This window comes from Chiloscyllium punctatum, chromosome 25 (assembly GCF_047496795.1).
Source record: "Chiloscyllium punctatum isolate Juve2018m chromosome 25, sChiPun1.3, whole genome shotgun sequence".
Classification (NCBI taxonomy): Eukaryota; Metazoa; Chordata; class Chondrichthyes; order Orectolobiformes; family Hemiscylliidae; genus Chiloscyllium; species Chiloscyllium punctatum.
The window spans coordinates 10,889,404-10,912,180 of record NC_092763.1 but is presented as its reverse complement, the minus strand read 5'-3'; the positions used below and the strand labels follow the sequence as shown (position 1 = coordinate 10,912,180).

General features: G+C 41.1%; 1 long non-coding RNA gene across 1 annotated transcript in view; it reads right to left on the bottom strand.

Annotated features, from left to right (window-relative positions):
• Positions 1-1,035, bottom strand: part of LOC140495695 (uncharacterized) — a 54,269-nt gene extending 53,234 nt beyond the window's left edge. The window contains exon 1 of the long non-coding RNA XR_011964078.1: positions 389-1,035. This is a non-coding gene — a long non-coding RNA (uncharacterized lncRNA). The remainder of the gene's footprint in view (positions 1-388) is intronic.
• Positions 1,036-22,777: the final 21,742 nt, after the last annotated feature.

The following is a 22,777-nucleotide window of genomic DNA, read 5'->3' as shown; positions in this document are numbered from 1 at the left end:
CATCATGCTGTGTTGTTACCTTATGAATGGTGAACCACAAAACCATCTATGTAAATTGTCATATCAAAACATTTAAAGCTGGGTGTTGGCTATGACACAGTTCAAGTTGAAAATCAGTAACAACTTTAGATGGCTGCATGGATTTGTTCAAAATAAACATAACAAAAAACATTACGAATTTATCTTTACAGAACAGGCCTTGTGAAACTTAGTGTTTCAAGGGATAGCATTAATATTTCTAATTTTTAATAAAGAAACACATGTGAGAGAAGGTGGTAGTGAACCATCTTCTTGAACACTGTAATCTGTGTCATCTACAACCATGCTGTTAAGGAGGGAGTTTTAGGATTTTGATTCAGTGACAATGAAGGAACGGCAACATAGTTACCATATTGGAATGATGTGGGACATTGCAGATGATGCTATTCCCATGGATTTACATGCTTGTTTGTCTATCTTGACATCAGAAACAACACATTGGATCATTTAACTACGTGAAATTCTCGCCCAGCAGCAGTAGGTTGCCTATTAAGAGGGATTAGTGCTTGTTAGTGATCTCAATAATTGCAAATCTTGCCATACTAAAATGCAGTTTTCTATCTAACCACCCACTGTGAGCAAACTGGATGCTGAGAAATGTCAACATGGAAGTCAGAACAAGCCCACTTGCTCCAACAGACTTCCATATCAGGCACCAACATCTCAGAGCATGCTCCATGGGTACCGGTCTCTCACAAATCCCATGTCGGTAGATATTGGCACCCACCATGTCAGCCTCTAAGATTGCTCATAGTACATGTCCAATCCACTGACATGTTATTGGTGCTTGCAAATTGCACATAGAAATCTCAATGAAGCAGATATTATCACCATCAAGGTTAAAAGAGATTTAAAACCCAACACCATAATTGCAAAAATTCTAAAGGCAATGGGGGCAGCAAATTGATTGGCCCAACACTGGCACTGTGAGAATATTGGTAGATGTCACTGCATGTAACGATCACTTCAACTATGGAAGCGTTCATAGGATAATCCCAAGGCAATGTAGTATTCTCCACTCAGCTGGCGCAGCACCTCTACAACTTAGGCGGCTATTCCAAGGAACCATGTGAACTCCATTCATAGTCCTTGGTGCTGCATGACTTATTAAATGGAGGTGAAAATGTGTTGCTGGAAAAGCGCAGCAGGTCAGGCAGCATCCAAGGAACAGGAGAATCGACATTTCGTGCATAAGCCCTTCTTCAGGAATGAGGAAAGTGTGTCCAGCAGGTTAGGATAAAAGGTAGGGAGGAGGGACTTGGGGAGGGGCATTGGAAATGCGATAGGTAGAAGGCGGTCAAGGTGAGGGTGATAGGCCGGATTCGGGTGGGGGCGGAGAGGTCAGGAAGAAGATTGCAGGTTAGGAAGGTGGTACTGAGTTCGAGGGATTTGACTGAGACAAGGTGGGGGAGGGGAAATGAGGAAACTAGAGAGATCTGAGTTCATCCCTTGTGGTTGGAGGGTTCCTAGGCGGAAGATGAGGCGCTCTTCCTCCAACCTTCGTGTTGCTATGGTCTGGCGATGGAGGAGTCCAAGGACCTGCATGTCCTTGGTGGAGTGGGAGGGGGAGTTGAAGTGTTGAGCCACGGGGTGGTTGGGTTATTATATGGAGGACCATGTACAGTGATTGTTTTCAGGATATGTCAGTACTGACCCTCCCCTGATGAAGAAGCTATGGCTGTCTTGCTAATGTGAAGGATGCAGGAAGGACAGGCTTGACAGGAGCAGCAGCAAGCAGCCACACAGACCAGGGAGCAGCCAACTCTGTCAGAGGTCACAGTTGCAGGGTTCCTCAGGTGCGTAGGGGCCACAGCAGATCCAGGGTCTTTTGTTTTTGAATCCATTTCCTGAAGATGAGTGAGGCACAGTTTTGATGCAGGTATGTCCTGGGTCACTGTGATGGAACTATATCAAATGCTGGAGCAGGGCCTGAGGAATGCATGACTGGGACTCTCCCAGTGGCTGCAATGTCCATGCAAGTGGCTTCTTCCAGGGTGTGACAGGTGACATGTGTGGGATGTCTCAGTTGTGTACCACAATTACATTGGGGCAATGATTGATGCCATCTGTCCAAAGCCACACCAGTTAATTTCATTTGGCCATGCTGCCACCTGATGGTGGGATTTGGAAACATTACTAGAATCCCCTCGGTGCAGGGTATTACCAACCGTACAAACACAGCACTGAAAGGGCTATTTGACAACACAATGGAATTCATCCAGGGGAAGGGCTTTTATTCTATTAACATTCAAGTGATCTGGGATCACTGTTACTACTTCCTGGAAGTGTGTGCCCATTGCCCTGACAACAGCTACAACTCCTACATCCTGGAGTATTGTCATGTGCCTGGTGTATTGTGAAGGTCCAGGGGTCTTACAAGGCTGGTTACTGAGGGGGTGGGGGGCAATGGGTGACAAGGGAGCTAGATGTAGCTGATGTCACCACTGTGCAACCCCAAGCTTGTAATGCATTACAGGCTTAATGCTGCCCATGCCATACCTGGATCGTGACAATAACAAACTGAAAATGTGCTCCTGCAGATTAAGCTGGTCTGGCAATAATCTGCAATATAAAGCAGACAGAGTGTGCCACATTATACATGCATGCTGTACTCTGCATAATTGGAGCAGGCAATGAAGCAATGTTCTGGATGCTGAGGAACTGGGGGAACAAGAACAGCCCTTCTGAGAAGAATGAAGGCATGGAGGACGGGGAAAGCTTTCCTTGTCCATGACAGATCTCAGCTGCATTGGGTACAGCAAGCCAACAGGACCTGATTGACATCGACTTCCAGTAGATGAGAGCTGGGTGCTGCATACAGTCATTGAACGTAAAATAAACATTGGTTATCTTGTAAACTTTCCATTTGCATTATGGGGGCGCACTGCAGCCTCTACAGGTTTTGCTTGTATTCACTTTTGAAAAGCTTTCTGTTCTTTGGTCATCATCCACTGGACAATGCTGGGCTGCAGGGAGCATTGAAGACAATAGTGGTCACTTAGATGGGATGTGGCTGAGGACAGGTCTGGCATTTGGAAAGCAACAGGGGCAAGGAAGTGGAGCTGCATGCACCATGAAGTGTCATCCATGTGTGTCTTGAGCAGAAGGTGTTACTGGATGTTGTGCCTTTGCTTTGTTGGTGAAGAGGAACTCTGCCAATACATTGCTCACTCGGATGTTCAACTGGGGTTAAAAGAGGGCTTTGTCACCAGGGCTACCAGCCTATTCTGGGATATCCATGAGTAGTGGATTATTTTGGCTACTGTTAGATGATAGAATTGGGCTAGCATTGCACAAGTGGAATGCCATTGGAGCATGATAGGTTGTTAATAAAAGCAAGTTTGGGATGATGCAGTGAGAAAGCTTATTAGGCCTTACAGAGAGAATCCTTCCATGAATCTCAACAAAACTGACATGACCAAAACGTCATAAATTCAGCCTGATTTGACTGAACCAACTGAGTTTAGGAGCTGAAACTCAGGTTATTAAAGATGGAGAATTCAGCAATGAAAATACTGGCGAATGCTTAGGGAAGGTTGTTGGAGTCTCTTTTGGGACTTAGTCATTGGCTGGCACTTATTTGGCATGTATGCTACTTGCCACTTAGCAGCCCAAGCTTGAATGTTGTCCAGGTCTTACTGGGTGTGGGCACGGAATTGCTTCAGTACCTGTATACCATGCAGTCATCCGTGAACTTTCCCGTGTCTGTAATTTATGCAGGACGAAAAACATTGATGAAGCAGCTGAAGGTGTTAGCATCAAGGACAGTAACCTGAAGAGATCCCTCATCTTACCTTTTGGCATTCAGCACTTGTGTCCACAGTTGGAAAACGACTGCAATGAGAATCATGAGGGCAACAAAAAAATCCTCTGTTGTGCGAGTCGATGTAAACAGTGGTAATAACAATACTTCAAAAGAGTTGAAGCATAATGTTGCAGCAATTTATACGCTGAGCTATTTTAGATTCATGCTCCAACGAAAATGGCCTTAAAGAAGCAGAACGGCATAGACAAGAGCTTCAGGTTACAATATAAATTGAGAGAAATGGTCTCTACTGTCGACCTGATCGATATTTCACTGCCACTGAGCTGCTGACCAACACAAAGGTCCTGGAAACAAAAAAAAATAGAAATGCATTGACAGATTTTCACTGTGGTTAAAACAACAGAAAACTAAAGGTGCGTGGAGTCTTCAAAATCTCCTCTCAGTAACTCAGCTCCCTTGTGTGACTTATTTGCCACCGACCATTGCAGATCATTCCACGTTTCATTTGTCACGATTTTTGCATCGCGGTGGCTGGCTTTCGAATTCTGGGGTTGTGTGAGTGCGTGTGATTTTGTTAAATTTTGCTCAGCCAGCAGTTTGCAATGCCTCCTGATCACCGCCACACTAACCGTCTGTGACACCGCATGGCTGAAACATCAGTTCAGGCTTCGGCATTTCCATTCACAGCCTGATGCCTTCAGGTGCTCGCCTACAAAGACGTGCAGTTTCAGAAATTTACAGCCGCTCACTCTCTCGGGTGTGAGATGCATAAAAAACAGCTGGCAGCTGGGACTCCGGGATGGGTGGACTTTTTTTTAGGGGAGGGGATGAGGGAAGAGAAGAGAGGGGCACCCACATGGATTAAAAATAACATTTAGAACTCCAGGAATCGCAGATGTAGCAAATGGCAGTTCTTGTGAAAGTTGGCCTTATATAGTGTTCTCAGAATTGGTTATCTTGTGATGTTTTGTGTGTGGTGTGGTCCTTTCGGCTCTGTTATAAAGGACCTGGTGTGCACCGCTGAACGTGTTTTGTTCATGAAAAAGAAAAACACATCAAGGGCTGGTTTGTGCTGTGAACGGTACCGGAAATTTAGGGAATGCTCAGATTTTGTTTTAGAAAGAAATCATGTCTGCGTGGCTGCAGCAGCAGTATTAAAAACAGTGCACAACACAGGAAAATGTATAAAAAGTGACATCTCCGCCAGAACAGGAGAGAGAACAGAGTTTACGATTCCCGTATACATTGACATCACTGTCTTTGTAGCCAGATCAAGACTGACTTGACGCCAATGCCACGAATAGTTCTTTATTTATTGCTCAAACTGTCTGTATATGTTGCACATCAAAGGATCATGCTGCTCAGAAGGAGGTCATTCGGCCTATCGTAGTCACGCCAGCTCTTTGAAACAGATATCTAATTGGTCCCACTCCTGATCCTTCCATCTCGCTCTACTTTCTTTCCCCGCTCTTTGAGCCCTTAACCAGTTGCCTTTTTGAAAGTTAGCTTTAAATCTGCTTCCCCAGCTTTCAGGTTGTTCAATGCAGATAATTAACAATTCACTCTGAGCTCAAGTTTTCTCACTGAGCTTCTGGACTTTTTTTTATTTGACAATTATCTTTAATGTGTGCTTTCTGGTTACCAACGCTTCTGGCAGTAAAAAAAAAGGAATTGCAGCCTGTTTTCACCTTTATATTTTACACTTTCCAAAGATGCTGCTCTATTGAATGTGTTTCCATTATTTATTATTTTTGTACAATATTTTCAATATTAGCAACATGTTCTGGTCTCCCCAACTAATTTACTGAAATCTCTTATTTTGAACATCTCTATTAAATTTCATCTTAGCCTTTGAGGCTTCAAAGAAAACAATTCTGGATTTTCTCACTTTTTATGCTTAGAGTCATAGAGATGTACAGCGTGGAGACAGACCCTTCAGTCCCACGCGTCCATGCCGACCAGATATCCCAACCCAATCAAGTCCCACCTGCCTGCACCCAGCCCATATCCCTCCCAACCCTTCTTATTCATACACCAATCCAAATGCCTCTTAAATGTTGCAATTGTACCAGCTTCCACCACATCCTCTGGCAGCTCATTCCGTACACGTACCACCCTCTGCGTGAAAAAGTTGCCCCATAGGTCTCTTTTATATCTTTCCCCTCTCACCCTAAACCTATGCCCTCTAGTTCTGGACTCCCCGACCCCAGGGAAAAGACTGTGTCTATTTATCCTATCTATCCCCCTCATAATTTTATAAACCTCTATTAGGTCACCCCTCAGCCTCCGACGCTCCAGGGAAAACAGTCTCAGCCTGTTCAGCCTCTCCCTGTAGCTCAGATCTTCCAACCCTGGCAACATCCTTGTAAATGTTTTCTGAATCCTTTCAAGTTTCACAACATCTTTCCGATTGTAGGATTTCTGAAAAATCTCCATCAACACCTTCAATATTCACTCTCCTGCCCACTGAGAAACTGAAGCATGCACATCCAGGCATTGCAGCAACTCGCCAAGGATCCTCCAACAACACCTTTCAACCTCTACCACTGAGGAGGTGGTCAGGATAGATCCACAGCAACACCGCCACCTACAGATTCCCTTCCAAGCCACCCACCAAACTGATTTGCATTGTCATTCATTCACTGACACTGGCTCAAAAAACCTGGAACAGTAACTCAAACCCTAACACCACTGAGTGTACCACCTTATAGGCTACAGTGGCTCAAGAAGGCAATTCACTTCCACTATTAGAATCCCTACAGTGTGGAAGCAAGCCATTTGGCACATGGAGTCCATACTGACCCTCCAAAGAACATCCCATCCCTCCACCCTAACTCTGTGTCACTGCATTTGCCATGGCTAATACATCTAGCCTGCACATCTCAAGGGCAAATAGTGAGATGCAATAATTGTTGGCTTTACTAGTGATGCTGACATCTTGTGAAAGACTAAATGAAATGCAGTATCTCTTTTCATAAAGTAGATTTTCTGGCTTTACTGAACAGACTAAATAGGTCAAAATAGATACCTTGGCATGCAATCGAATAGGAGACAGAATCAGATAATTGCATGGGTACATGATTCTAAGACTGTGTTAAACATCAAATAGCTGCCTAATTTATGCATGATTTGGTACTTTGAAAATCAATGTTAATAGAGTACATCAAGCTGTAAGATAATATACTCCTAATAAATATTGATATTCTCTTGGCTATATTATTATATAAGAACTGTTGCTGGGAATCTAGAACAAATCTTACAATATCCTCTTCCACAAGGGTGGCATGATGGCTCAGTGGCTATCACTGCTGTCTCACAACACAAGGAGCCTGGGTTCAATCCCTGCCTGGGATGACTGTCTGTGTGGAGTCTGCAAGTTCTCCATGTGTCTGCAAGGGTTTCCTCCCACAGTCAAAAGATGTGCAGGGTAGGTGGATTAGCTAATTTGCCCATAGTTTCCAGGGATGTGCAGGTGGATTAGCCATGGGAAATGCAGGGATAGGATAGGGGTCTGGATGGGATGCACTTTGGTGAGTTGGTGTGGACTTGATGGGCTGATTGGCCTGCTTCCACACCGTAGGTAGTTTATGATTCTACAGCCCTCACCCACCCACTCCCAGCTGCTAAACCTATGTTGGTGATGGTTTTCCGTGCGAGCAGTACACATTGGCATTCAGAGGTACTGAAAGTACCAATGTAATGTTTGGACACCATATCCAGAAGGCTCACACAGCAGTAGGCAAAGCATCACTGTTAATTTCCACAAACACAGAAAATACCAGAAGTATGCAACTGGCTTGTCTAACAGGTACAAACCCTTTCACTAAATCAAGTATTGAACAAAGGAAAATAGAGGAAAGAAAAATCACCAGTATATATTTGTTGAATTAATCATATTTCAAAGAGCTGACTAAAGGATATATCACAGTTTTTGTTTTGTTTTGAACTTTAAGCAAAGAGATGGAAATGGCTGGATAACCAACTTCATCTCCACATAATGGGTAATTAAGGCCATTAAGAGGCATGGAAAATGTACACACAGATGCAGACATGAAGACGTTTGAAGTTGACAATGGCTGGAAAAGGGAACAGTGGAGATAACTATGTCCGAACATTCAGAAGGCACAATCAGATCAGATTACCAAACAACTCAAAAAATATTGCTAAAAGTAAGATTGAAATTTAGTGTTAGCAAAATGAAACCTCACTGGTGGAAAACTTAATTAATTAAATCAAATGTCTGGCCATATATGTCCCTTATCCTTGGAGGCATAATGGGTTTAAATGAAGAGCATTCCTTGTCAAAACTTAATAATTCCCAAGATGAAGTTCAAAACCAAACTTTAGGATTTTGGAGGAGGCTCTACCTACAGACACACCTCAATCATATCTTTAATTTACCAATAATCCTGAGACCTGGTCTGATTAATTCATAAAAATTATACATTTATGTGGAAGGCAGCTTCATTGTTGTTTTGTTCACAGTTGAACATATCAATTTACACTCCCAATTACATTTTGCTGTACTTCATTAGTTGGCTTTGCAGGGTAGTCTGTCATTCTTGTTTATTTTTTTCATGTATTCCTCTTCTGACAGCACTTTATTTATTCAAAATTAACTGGCATGCAGTATCAAGTGATTTAGTGAGGAAGAAAATTATTTTGAGTTACCTGTAGCCCTTAATTACTTGAATATTGAAAGTGACCAAGAAAGTTTGGTGCAAAATGTTGAAACATCTTGATCCCATCCATCACTATTCCTGTAACCTCACATTAACCCATTCGTATGTACTTGAGTGTATCAGAGGAGATGTGATTTCATAAGATCAGCTGTCACAATGCTGTGTCATTGGTTCAAGATGAATTCGAAATGACAACAAAAGCAATTTGCATTTACATAGCACTTGAAATGCATTAAGACATCCCATGCATTAGCAAATAACTTTTGGTACCGCACCACATAAGTGATCATAAGACCTTGTAACCCAAACTTGAAAAGGGGAAAAATTATTAGAAATGTCTTAAAGGAGGAAAGAGAGGCTGAGAGAGCTTTTGAGAGAGATTTCCAGTGTTTAAGGGTTCATCATTAGCAAATTTGTCAGTAGTTGATAGAGGGATTAAAATTGGAATGTGAAATAGATTCCTTAAATGAATAAAACCTTGAGAGATTATTGGGCTGGAGGTTAAGTGTTGAAGGGTGAGAGATAGATGGACAGTGGCAGAATTTAATTGTCAACCATGTTAGAATTTGCAGACAGATTAAAAAGAAATTGTGCATCAGGGTCAACAGAGACATTGTAAAGACAACATTCTTTTTTTGTAGTTTTTTTTGCAGACTGAAATGAGTAAAAGATTGTAATAGAATCATAGTGACACAGCTATACAGCATGGAAACAGATCCTTCGGTCCAACTCATCCTTGCCGACCAGAATGTCCTAAACTAATCCAGTCCCATTTGCCAGCATTTGGCCCATATCACTCTGAACCCTTTCTATTCATATACCCATCCAGATGCCTTTTAAATGTAATTGTACCAGCCTCCACCACTTCCTCTGGCAGCTCATTCCATACACATACCGCCCACTGTGTGGAAAAATTGCCACTTAGGTGTCTTTAAAAATTTTCTCTTCTCACCTTAGACCTATGGCTTCTAGTTTTGGACTCCACTACCCTGGGAAAAGATCTTTGCTATTCACCCTATCTATTGTAAAGATCAAGAATTCTTGCACTTTTTAAAAGCTGTCTGATACTCATTGTAAGTACTGTTTACAATGCTGCTTGATCAAGCAGTGGGGGAATTCTAGTAGCAAACGAGTTGAAGCCAGGAAGTGTGAACGAAAGGAGTAACTGATTATTCTCAGAAATTATGACTAATTGTCGAAGAAAGTGCCTTCTGCCTGGTAGTAACTATGTGATGGTCTCCCAGGTAGTTGAACAATTTGTGAGTATGAATGTTTGGGCAAAAACTATTGGATCATTGAAAAAAGAGCTGCCCTTTACTCTGCAGTTAAAAAAAAACCTCAAGCCTGAAGAAAATCAGACTATTTCCCCTCTTCATTAGCTGTAGGCTATTACACTTAACAAAAATGCCAGAGATTATTAAATGTGAATGCACCACCCTGAGTGCTTGGAGAAGAGAAACAGAGAAACTGCAAGTTCTGACAAACCAAAAAGATCATCTCAGTCATGTAGACAGGGACAATTGAAGTCCCCTCTCAGCCTTTCCCTCCACCCGTGACACCCAAGTTTTTTTTATGTCTGACTGTTTGTCTCTGTGTACGTGTGTATAAGGGGAGTTTTATAAGGAGGTGTTAGAGTTTTAATTAGTGGAACTATATGTCGATAATTCATAATTGTTTGCCTGTAGCCAGAATCCATTTATTTATTTGCAATAAATAGTAATTCTTGATATGTACAGACACCTGGTTTGTGCCTTCTGTCAACCTGGGTCTAAAAGACAGATAAATTGGGGAAGTCTGCAAGCCTTTTGATAAAATCTTTAACTTTCGTGATGACACTGGGAAAAGCGGGACATGATTTCAAGTGCACTAGCCCAGTGATCTGTAGCAATATAATTCATGACTTTAATAAGAACAGTTTCAGAATTGTCCTAGGGGTTAGAAATACACCTTGGTGGGGGGAATTCAAATATGGAATCCCAAGGAAGATAAGTGAGAGAATAAAAGGTGGTGGAACATTTATAGACTTTAGCAAGGAAAGGAGCTTCAGAGTGGAGCAGCAGTTTGTAAGGACAAAGAGATGAAATATTGTTTGAGAAGAGAGATGATTAAGCAAATTTGAAGGAGGAGAAAATATTATGAGTTGAGAAAATTATTAATAATATTGGCTAACATAGGAACAGGCAAAGGAATTTGGGTAATCAGCAGTTCAGTGGGAACAAAATCGAGGAGGCAGGAGGAGTGTCTCATGAATAAAGTGAGCTCAAAGATGCAATAAGGGGTAATAGGAGAAAAACCAAAGAAGGCTGTGATTTCAGACCTAGGGTAGCAAAGATCTTTAGAGGAAGTTTGTTCTTGCTGGCTAGAGAAGGGTGGAAAACAACAGAAGCCATTGGTTGGATTGTCTTAATCCTTCTGCCAAAGTAGTTCAGGGCAGCTCACTTTAATTGCTGAGGGTGAGAGTGGAAACATGATTTGGTTGAGGTTATGATTAGGAAGACAGTTTGTGGTGAAGAGGACCATATATTTATTTTCCTCAATTATCTTTGAGTAGTGGGCAGCATTACCAATGCAGAGTAGGACTGATAATGTCCATTTCTCCCAGTTTTGCCATCTCTGTTCTAATGATGCAATCTTCCACACAGCACATCATTTCCTTTCTCTTCAATCAAGGATTCATTGTGGGCAACAGGGTCCTCAATTATGTATTTCCCATTTGTGGCACTTCACCTCTCACCTCTTGCCCTCCCTCTCTAAGCTGTGGTAGAGTTCCCCTTGTCCTCACCTTCCCCGAACACAGTTTTCAAGAGATCAAACTCTGCTATTTCCAGCTCATCCAATGTGATGCCATCACCAAACATACATTCCTCACTCCTCTCCTTTCAGGATTCTGAAGGAATTGTTCCTTGATCTAACACCTTGGTGTGTTGTACTCTGTGATGAAAAAGGGAAGGATGGATAACTGATTCCTGTGCTCCCAACATCTCTCACTTTCATTGCAGACAGCTTCCTAAATGTCCTCTCCTTTGAGATACAGACTGATGCCAAATTAAGAGATGACGGATTTGTTCCTCAGTTAAGACTGTCCTTTAAATTTTGGATTTGTTAGTTCGGGGTTTTGAATTCCCTGCCTGAGGTTCAGCCCCCATCACGGTGAGTTTTTACACAGACAAAACAAGACAAATCCAATGCCCTGTGACTCAGTCTCCTGGCAGTCCAAGGGTCTCTCAGTGAGTCAAGGAAGACCCAGATTAGATGCCAGATTCTACTGGGTGAGTTATTGAGAGCAGGAGAAACATGTATGAGTTTCATTAAATGGGAGACAGAATCAATTGACATAATATTGCATTTAAGTTTCATGCAAGTGGGAATTTATGGCAAGAGCCTGACATGCAACCACCTGCACAATTCTTGATATCCAACTGCCATTTTGCCTACTACAGTGGACATAAAAACATTCAAGCAGAAATAGGGAATTCAGCCACTTGAGCCTGCTATAGACTATCTACCTCAACAAACTATTGTTATGCTACCTCCATATCCCTTAATGTAATTTGTACACCTTACTTAGTGACTACGCTTGCACAGCCCTCTGGGGAACCAAATTCCAAAGATTCACTGACTTCACGGTGAAGAAGTTCCTTCTCATCTCAGTCCTTAATGGCTTGCCTGTTATTCAGAGACTGATTTCTAAGGTGCAGACAAGAGAATCATTATTCTGTTCATCCCTTTGAGAATTTTGCAAGTTTCTTTGAGATTGCTCTCATTCTTCCAAACTAGAGACAGAGTCCCTGTCTCATCAGGTTTTCCTCACAGAACATTCCCAGAATCAGCCCAGTAAACATTCACTGCAATCCCTCTGTACCAAGTCTCTTTCCTTCGGCACATGGTCCAGAAATGCACACAATATTCTAGATGCAGTCTCACCAATGTTCTGTAGAATTTTCTATTGTCATTCTATTGTCAAATGAGATTTCTTTGTTTCTGTATTCACATCCTCTTGCAATAAAACTAATATACTATTTTTCTTCTGGATTGCTTGTAGCACAGTGGTTTGTTTTTAACCTATTTTTCTGATCAGCCTGTTTAGATATGTTAATATATATTGGAGCAGCTGGGACTTGAATCCAGGCCTCTTGGCCCAGGGGTAGGGACACTCCCATTACACCATAAGAACAACCTTCACCTATTAGTAGCATTCAATGACTTATGAACAATGATATCTTTGTCCCTTTAGACATCAATTCTTTCCTATCTCTCACTATTCAAAAAATACTCCACTCATTCACTTCTTCTACCAGAGTGGACAATCTCACCCTTGTCCATGTTATATTCCATCTGCAATGGTTTTGTCCACACACTCAGCCTGGCTAAATTCCCTTCAAGCTTCTTTGCGTCCTCCTAGCAAATTCACGATTCCAACTAATTTTGTGTCAAATGCAAATTTGTGTATATTATACTTGCTCCCACATACAAGTAACTGAAAACTTGGCATCCAAGCACTGATACCTTTTGTACCAGCCTACCAACCCAAGAACAGAGTCATAAAGTAATACAGCATGGAAACAGACCCTTCAGCCAACCTGTCCATGCTGACCAGATATCCTAAACAGATTTAGTCCCATTTGGCAGCATTTGACTTTCCTATTCAGAAACTCATCCAGATGCCTTTTAAATGTTGTAATTGTACCAGCCTCCATCACTTCCTCTGGCAGTTCATTTCATACATGCACAACTCTGCATGAAGAAAGTTGCCCTTCAGGTCTCTATTAAATCGTTCCCCTCTGACCTTAAACCTTCACCCTCTAGTTTTAGATTCATCTACATTGGGAAAAATACCTTGGCTATCACTCAATCCATGCTTCTCATGATTTTATAAATCTCTCAGCCTCCAACACTCTAGAGAAAATAGCCCTAGCCTTACCCTATAGCTTAAACCCTCCAATCTTGGCAACATTCTTTTCTGAACCCTTTCAAGTTTCACAACATATTTCCTATAGCAGGGAGACTAGAATTGAAGGCAGTAATCTAAAAAAAAGCCTAATCCTGTCTTGTACAGCTGCAATATGCCTTCCCAACTCCTCAACTAATGCATGACCAATAAAGGTGAGCGTGCCAAGTGCCTTCTCACCAGCCTGTCCACCTGTGAATCCACTTTCAAGGAACAATGCACCTGCACCCCTGGGTTTCTTTATACAGCAATACTTCCAAGAACCTTATTAATTAACTTGCATAAGTCCTGCCCTAGTTTACGTTACCAAAATGCAACACCACACACTTATTTAAATTAAACTCCATCCTTGGCCCATCTGGTCAAGGTCCCATTATACTGTAAGGTAGCCTTCACCATTGTCCACTACACCACCAATTTTGGTGTCATCTGTAAAAGTACTAACCATACCTCCTATATTCATGACCGAATCATTTTGCAGTGGACCCAGCACCAAGCATTGCTGTAGACCACTGGTTACAGGCTTCTAATCCAAAAAACAACCCTCCACCACCACCCTGCCTCCTACCTTCAAACCAATTCTGTATCCAATTTGCTGTCTCTCCCTGGATTCCTTGTGGTCTAACCTTACCAAACAATTTACCATGCAGACGGAATCAGTTTAGCTCAGTTGTCTGGGTTGTTAGTTTATAGAGCAGTGTGATACCAACAGCATGGGTTCAACTCCCACCACTGGTTTCAGGTTACCATGGATTCTGCTTCTCAACCTCGTCCCTCGCTTGAGGACTTGTGGCCCTCTGGTTAAATCACCACCAGTCTCTTCTCTCAAATGAGAGCAGCCCCTATGATCTGGTAAGACAATAGTGACACAACAGTAAAACCATGTGGAATCTTGTCAAACAACTTGCTAAAGTCCATATGTTCCCTCTTGAGAGAAGGGCAAGGCTGTTTAGGTGTAAGGAATGCTGGATGACTCGAGAAATTGAGGCCTTGGTCAAGAAAAAGAAGGAGACGTATGTTTTATACACACAGCTAAGATTGATTCCAGCCTCAGGCAACTGTCTGTGTGGAGTTTTCATGTTCTACCCATGACTGGGTGGGTTTCCTCCGGGTTACCCGCTTTGCTCTCACAATCAAAAGATGTGCAGGGTAGGTGGATTGACCACGCTAAATTGTTCATAATTTCCAGGTATGTGTAGGCAAGGTGATTTAGTCATGGGAAATACAGGGTTATAGGGATCAGGTAGGGAGGTGGGCTGGGTGGAAGACTCTTTGGAGGATCGGTACCAACTGAGTGGGCCAAATGGCTTGCTTCCACAGTGTTGGAATTCTATGCTTCTTTGAGTGAATCCCTCAAAGAGTTTAAGGGCAATACATTCAAGAAGGAACTCATGATGGCAAAAAGCGGTTTGAGATTCTACGGCAAGGAGAATCCAAAGAAATTCTACAATTACATTGTAACTAAGGAGAGGATATGACCCCTTAAATATAAACAAGGCTATGTATTGAAACACAGGAGGTGAGTGAGGTACTAAACAAGTATTTTTCATTACTATTTACTGCACAGAAGGACATGGAAGCTAGAAAACTTGGGAAAATACATAAGCGATATCCTGAAAAGTGTCCACATTGCCGAAGAGGAGACGCTGAATGCCTTGAAATGCCGAAAGGTGGATAAATCCACAGGACCTGATCAGGTGAACTTTGAGGGAAGCTAGGAAACAGATTGTTGGACTTCTTGCCAAAATATTTGTATCATGATAGCCATGGGTGAGGTGCTGGAGGTTGGCTTGTGCGGCGCCATTATTTAAGAAAGGTGGTAAAGAAAATCCAGTGAATTATAGAATGGTGACCTGATGTCAGTGGTGAGTAAGTTGTTGGAGGGGATTCTGAGGGACAAGATACACATCCATTTACAAAGCATGGACTGATTAGGGATAGTTAACATGGCTTTGTGAGTGGAAACTCATGTCTCACTGACAGAAACTTTTGATGAAGACAAAGTACTTGCTGTCAATGTGGATTTCAGCAAGGCATGTGAAAAGCTCTCACATGGTAAATTGGTTAGCAAGGTTAGATCACATCAAATCTGGGAGACCAAACTAATTGGATACAAAATTGTCTTGAAGCTAGGATACAGAGAGTGGAGATGAGGGTTGTTTTTCAGATTGGAGGCATGTGGCCAGTGGTGTGTGGCAAGGATTGATTTTCATCCACTGCTTTTCATCATTTATGATCCATTATTTCTACTCTCTGCTTTCCGCCTATTGACAAATTTTCGATCCATGCTTGTTTAATTACCCTAATCCCAGGCACTTACATTTTGTTTACTTAACCCCTTTGTGGAACTTCATCAAAAACCGTTTAAAAATCTAAAAATCCTGGTGCACAACCACTGGATCCCCCTTATCAAATCTGTTGGTAACATCTTCAAAAAAACTCTATCAGGTTTGTCAACACGCGGCTTCTCCTCCATAAAATCATGTTGCAACTGTTCAATCAATTATTTTCTAAATATCTAGTAATCACATCTTTTTTAATAGATTCTAGTAATGACTCTTCTACTGACATGAGGCTAATGGATTTGCAGTTCCCTGGTTCCTCTCCCTCCCTTGCAAAATGGCAGGGTTACCTTTGCAATCTTCCAATTTGCACACTCCACACAACCCATTTCATTTCTCTCACCAAAAATACTGTCTGAGCTCCTGAATATTTCCATCATATATTGTTTGGATTTCCAGTACTGTGTTTTGTGATTCAGATCTGGCAACGGATGGTTAAACCAATTGTCTGGCAAAAAAATTCTAATCTACATTCCTTACACTTGAGTGCAAAGGTAAGTTATACCTGGGCGATGACTAGAATGATAGTGTGTAATCACTTTAATAGGATAAGGAAGATGAAAGATGCTGAAGAAAGTGTGATTTATTGTTGCATATTGTCATGATGAATCATTGGCCAAAGGCTAGATAGTTGGGAATTTGAAAATGCATTGTGAAAAGGCTTGAAGAAAAGTTTTGAATTAAATCAAGGATGTTCACCAAGAGAAAAAAAATGATGTGGAGAGGTAAGGGGATATAGATGAAGAACAATATAAGGAAATGATCGGTGCTTTCCTTCCAAATGGGACTTACGCTGACAGTAACAATTCAGCATGGGGAAACAAGGTCAAGAGGCTGGTCATGAATATGGTTAAAAGTATTTATGTGAGAGAAGGATTCTGATTTTAAAAAATTGCAATGCAGCACAGTGGCACAGTGGTTAGCTCTGCTGCCTCACAGTGCCAGAGACCCGGGTTCAATTCCCGTCTCAGGTGACTGACTGTGTGGAGTTTGCACATTCTCCCCGTGTCTGAGTGGGTTTCCTCTGGGTGTTCCGGTTTCCTCCCACAGTCCAAATATGTGCAGGTTAGGTGAATTGGCCAAGCTAAATTGCCCGTTGTGTTAGGTGAAGGGATTAATGTAGGAGAGTGGGTTGTGCTTCAGCAGGTCGGGGTGTGGACTTGTTGGGCCAAAGGGCCTGTTCCCACACTGTAACTAATCTAATCTAACTGTTTCTGTCAAAGAGAAGCTCATTACATCATGAATCTTTCAAGATAGATCTTGCTAAGCGATCAAAAAGGATACCTGCACATCAGTTGGTATAAATACGATAGCAAGCCACAAGTAATATAAGTAGCTCCACTTCAATTACTACCCAAATGAAATATACATAGTGCGGAAGAACATGTTTACTTTCACTTTTCTCCTTGTGTAAGCAGTCTTCTCCTCTACCACTTTGGTCACCCTCTCATTGAACCCACAGGTAGGAAGAATAACTCTTTTGAAAACAAAAAGTGCTGGAGATCACAACGGGTCTAGCAACATCCATGGAGAGAAAGCAAGCTAATGTTTCGAGTTTAGATGACTCTTCAAAAGGTTAGAAATATTACAATACATGAAGAGGCTGTTTAGACAGTCAAGTGTTTCTGTTAGTTTACTCCTCAAACCATCGATTTAAATCTAATTCCTTTGCTCACTCCCTGCACTCCTTAACTTTTTAATTTTAAGCAACCATTTCAATTATTTATGAAATAATATCTAAGCTCTATTTTAACTATGGTTGTGGCTCAGAAACCTGCATCTAATTATCTTCTCAATATGGATTATTTTTCTAATGTCTCCCTTGATTCTTTTTGTGATTATTTTAAATTTGTGACCTCTTGTTAACATCTCACCCACCATTAGGAACAACCTAATGGTAATTACCCAGCCATAACTCATTGTGAACAATTAGTCACTATTTTTACCATGAGCGCAACTTCCCATTTAACAATGAACTGCAGCCTGATAAGAGCTTTCACCTGTGCAGATTTTGCACCATTAGCCAAGTTTGATACTAACTAAACTTTCTGTGTGCAGGGACATGACACAGATAGAAGGAACAGATTCAAGTTGAAACATTTGGGAGTAGCCTGGGCTCTTCACTTTAATGACATATGAGCCAGCACTATGGCTCACTTTAACCACAATTTACATTCCTTGCAATTTTTCGCAAAGCAAGAGTTGATATTAGCTGGACTACTGAAACACATAAGTAGCAAATGTGCTAGAAGAGATTGGACATTTGAACATGAATTGTTGATAAATACAGAAGGAATCTATGATGTCTTTGGTAAGGGTAGATGATGCAAATTTTCCATATGCTACAGTTCTAAAGGAAAGAAATCTAGGGGCCTTTGTAATGAAGGAATTCAAGTAGGAATGTAAGACCAGAGGCAGGCCATTTAGCCTTGAGTCTTTTCTACTATTCAACATTCAATCTGTGATGTGATGCCATATACCAGCTTTGCCCCATATCCCTTTATTCCTTTGAAATATTTTTGTTTCCCAATCTCACATGTGAAATAGAAAATGAACAAAATATTACAGAAGGAACACTCCTTCAGGTAGGCAGAGAATTGAACAGGGGAATGTGTTTATTGGTATGATCAGAATGTGTATTGGGGATATTATAAAAGGTGTTCAAGCAAATCCACTAAATGTTTTTAGGTTTGATGGTAATAGTTAAGATAGCATGGTAGGATAAAAGGTACACATAGAAAGGAAACATTGTTAGGGCTGTGAAAGGAGTCAGATGAGTTGAATGGAGTCACAAAAGAAGACATACAAACAAGGGCTTACAAGTAAGGCAATATCTCAGATGACAAGAAAGGACAGTTCAAATGTTTTTGTGGGGAAATTGAAATCATCAGGTTAGCCATGAGACAAATTTAAAATTAGGCTAAGGGATGGTGGCTTTTTCAGGAAGTGTTGTGGGAAGAAGTATAAGTAAGTTTGAAAGATAGTGAACTTGTAATATATGCCTACAGATTTTGACAGAAATGAAGAATGGGACAAGTCCAGGGAAGAATTACCAAGAAGATTTAATGAAATTGGAAGTACAATCAATTATATTTTCCTAATTTGAATGCGAGCAGGAAACAGCTTCAAAACAGTCATCAACAAAACAAAACAGATCAAGGAGGAGATGTGAGCATGATTAGAACAAAAGATGTTCCACATCTCATACAAAAAGTCAGGCATAGCTGGAACCATGCAGGCTTCTGTAATAACATTCTAACTGGAGAAAGTTAGCAAAATTAAAAGGATGGCGGTTGAGGCTAAGAACAAACATGGAAAAGCAGAGTGGAGTGTGATAGAAGAGACTAGTTAGGCTATTGGATTAGACTGAAACTTGAGGAGAGAGAATTGTAAAGTAATTGTATACCCAAGTGAAAAAGAAACAATTTAGTCCAAAAAATTTTAAATCATCAAAAGACCAGAGAGCTTTAGACGAGTCAATGGAAATAAGGAGAAAATGAAAAAAGGAGATAATACAAAGGAGAAACTCATTGAAATAAACAATTTACCAGGATCATCCTGTTGCTACACTTTGACATGGAAATAGAAATGGTATCAGGAACACTGAAATTGGAGACAGTAAAAGTCAATCTCCTAATCAGATGACAGATCAATTAAAGCTGTTGCTCAGTTTAACCTCACTTTCATGGCATCAGCATTCATTATGATGCTATATGTCAAGTGACTGTGCAACTCTTGTGTTGACATGGAATTAGTAAAAGAGCTTGGTTGATGCATATCAAGAATAAGAATGCCAAAGTGTATGTAATTAGCACCAATAGATTACAAAAGAGTGGCACCAACACCACAATTAAAATAAGACTAATAGATCATAATAGAAAAGCAGGGATAACCTACAAATGGATAAAGCAAAACAGAAACACTCTTGTTAATGGCTGTCAATCAGGCATTGATTATTAAGACATTTTAACACAAAATTACATGTTTAATCATTTAGGTAATAATGTGGCATAATTTATTTAAATTGTTGCAAAACATTTAATGCTTGATTCAAACTGCAATAGTCAATTTAGGAGACTATGCCCAGGTTGAATTCAAACTTTTCTCTAAAAAATTTGCATGCTAATTAAAAGCCCATTAGTACAGTAAAAGTTAAGCTTCCATACATTTTTCATGACTCATGAAAATTAAATCAGATGAATATTCATGTTTGTACAATGTTGTTATCACATACAGAGTTAAAACTGTCATAAAACTGCCTGCAGCACCGTGGAAAAAAATTGAGAGTTTAGATTTGTGCACTGGGTTTTCAAGGGTTTTAAGATTATGCAGTGTAAGGATACTGCAGTTTTCATGTGTCATTCTAACCACTTACGCACTTGAAACGTTATCCAAAATAAGACTTCCTCTCTCTATTTAATCTTCCAACAGTGGATGACACTAAAGTATTCTCCAGTATTTTTTAAGGTCACCATAATATTCTGTAAAGTTTTTTTTGCTAAATCTCTGTCTTAACATAAACGTAAAATAAAGTGTTAGTGCTCTCCATGAAAGTTTAACATGTTAATATGTGCTTCAGCAAGCCCGAAGACAAGAAATCAACTTTCATTTTTTTCTTAACACTTAATATCCAGTCAGCCTTCCCAAATCAGACAAAATGACAGGAATGTGATTTCATATTCCCAAAGAGCAACTTAGTTAAAAACCTAGGTAAAAATAATGACTGCAGATGCTGGAAACCAGATTCCGGATTAGTTGTGCTGGAAGAGCACAGCAGTTCAGGCAGCATCCGAGGAGCAGTAAAATCGACGTTTCGGGCAAAAGCCCTTCATCAGGAATAAAGACAGACCTATTTAGCCTCACCATTCGTCAACAAATCTAACACGCAACGCTTTCTGCAGAACATAATTCAAAGCAACTACACTATTTAAATGAGGATATCTGACAATTAAGCCCATTGTTAGGACTCACCAGCACCTTAATTGCAAGTGAAAACAATGATTATATTGGCATGCGAGGCATACCATTATCATTGTACCACATACTGTGTCTTTAATCTCACTGCAGTGCAAAACAGGGGATGAACGGAAACACCACTAAATCTAGAATAGTCTGTGCAAGCTGCGTAAAGAAAAATCCGTGTCACTTGGTAAATATTGATTTGAAAGTGAGAAGCCAGCCATCGACTCAATGGACAGCTGGGTGATCCTGGGATCAGCTGCAATTGTCCCCTCAATCGGGTCCAGGGATTCATTTAATTTTCCCCACTGTGTGGCGCTAGTGAGGTTCATTTCCTCCCAGCCCCCTCTCCCCCACCCCCCCGCCCCCCCCCCACAAACGATGTTCCCAATAGCTTAAGACGTCAGTCAACCAATACAGGAGTTTTAGATTAATTGAGTATATTCCTCATTCCGCACGGGTTGACACTGTAGTCAAAAAGATCAAACGAATCTGATTGCACAAACACATGACCAAAGAGTCAACACCATCGAGACATCCCTTTGCCCCCGCAAAAAAATCGTATTGTTGAAACCGGGGACAAAGCTTCCTCGGCGTTCACATCGATTTGTGCACAGACGGAACGAGAGCTCCGAAATATCATTGTGCCAAGATTGGAAGAACGCGCGCGTTTACTTTTCCAGCCCTGATTGCACATCGCGGAGATTTGACTTCATCACAGTTCCGGTAAAGAAAAACGGTTCTGCCTGTTCAGTATCATTCACACTGTACAGCAAGTGCCGACTCAGTACACAAACTGTTAACACCAGCAGCACTCCCCACACTTTCCCTGATCACATAGCGCTCTGCAGTCTGATAGTCTAGAGCGAGTGTCTCAGTTTACATCAGTGCATTTGGTTTGTTTGACTAACTCGATCGGATTTTTTTGCATTGGCATTCGAGATACCTTCATTAAAATCCCTACAAATTTACTAACACTGATATCTTCTTTAAGTGTGTGTGCGTGCGTTGGGGGTGCTGCTACGCCTGAAGGGATGTAGCTTATTCACCCCCAAAAAGGTTGGCGAATGATCAAAGGTGTTTGAGGGGCTGGCACGCAGCAGGGATCCTGCCCTTTTAATAAAATACTCTTCGCTTCGATCCACCCAGTGGTTTTGCAGTCATTGAAGTAATGCAATCGGGCTTTTGGATCTGAATTTGCTATTATTTAGCTGAGAAAGACAGCTTTGCATAGACATCCTATTTAGTTTCCCCCGGGGTAATATGATTCGGCTGACGCATTGTTGTCTATCGTTGAATGATTTAATATGAGGACCCATTACACCGTTGATCATTTTACCTGAATCGCTCCCTCCATTTCAATTCACCTGGGGGACTTTTAATGGCACGGAATCCCATTCAGACTATATTCTGGTACTCAATCAAACAGAACAGGCGCCACTTCAGTTGTATTGATCACACAGTTCCGACAGAGGCGACCACATAATACCATCAAAGAACTCCATCCATGGTGTTTTCAATTTAAATAAACTCATTGAGCTTTTTGTGCAAAAACAACGAAACCTTGCCGGTTCATTTCGGTTGTAACTCGGGTGCAAAGTCAACCATTGGCAGGATTTTAATGAAACGGAACTGTGCCATTTCTGTCGGCAGATCCGAAATGCGGCTCTTTTGGTTACTTTAAAACAAAACGCTGTCTGCAAGGAACGGATTTTTCCCAAGAGAAGCGGCAAACTGATTACCTCCACTCACATTTGAAAACAAAATATCAATGTCGAAATAAAATTTCCCTTCCTCATCTCCCTCCCCGCTTCAAAAAAGTAACCTTTGTTCATGTAACAGAAAATGTGTTCTCGTCTAATGTACTTAGGTTAGGGAGAGATCTGCCTTCAATCTCTCCGATGTCCAAAAAATGCAATTTTTGCAGCAAAGGAGATGACTATACGACGCAAATAGGTACCGCCTCTGCTCTGTTGTAATTACGGTATTTAAACACAATAACAATTATGCTGCTGCACATTGATTCCTCAAATTACATCCG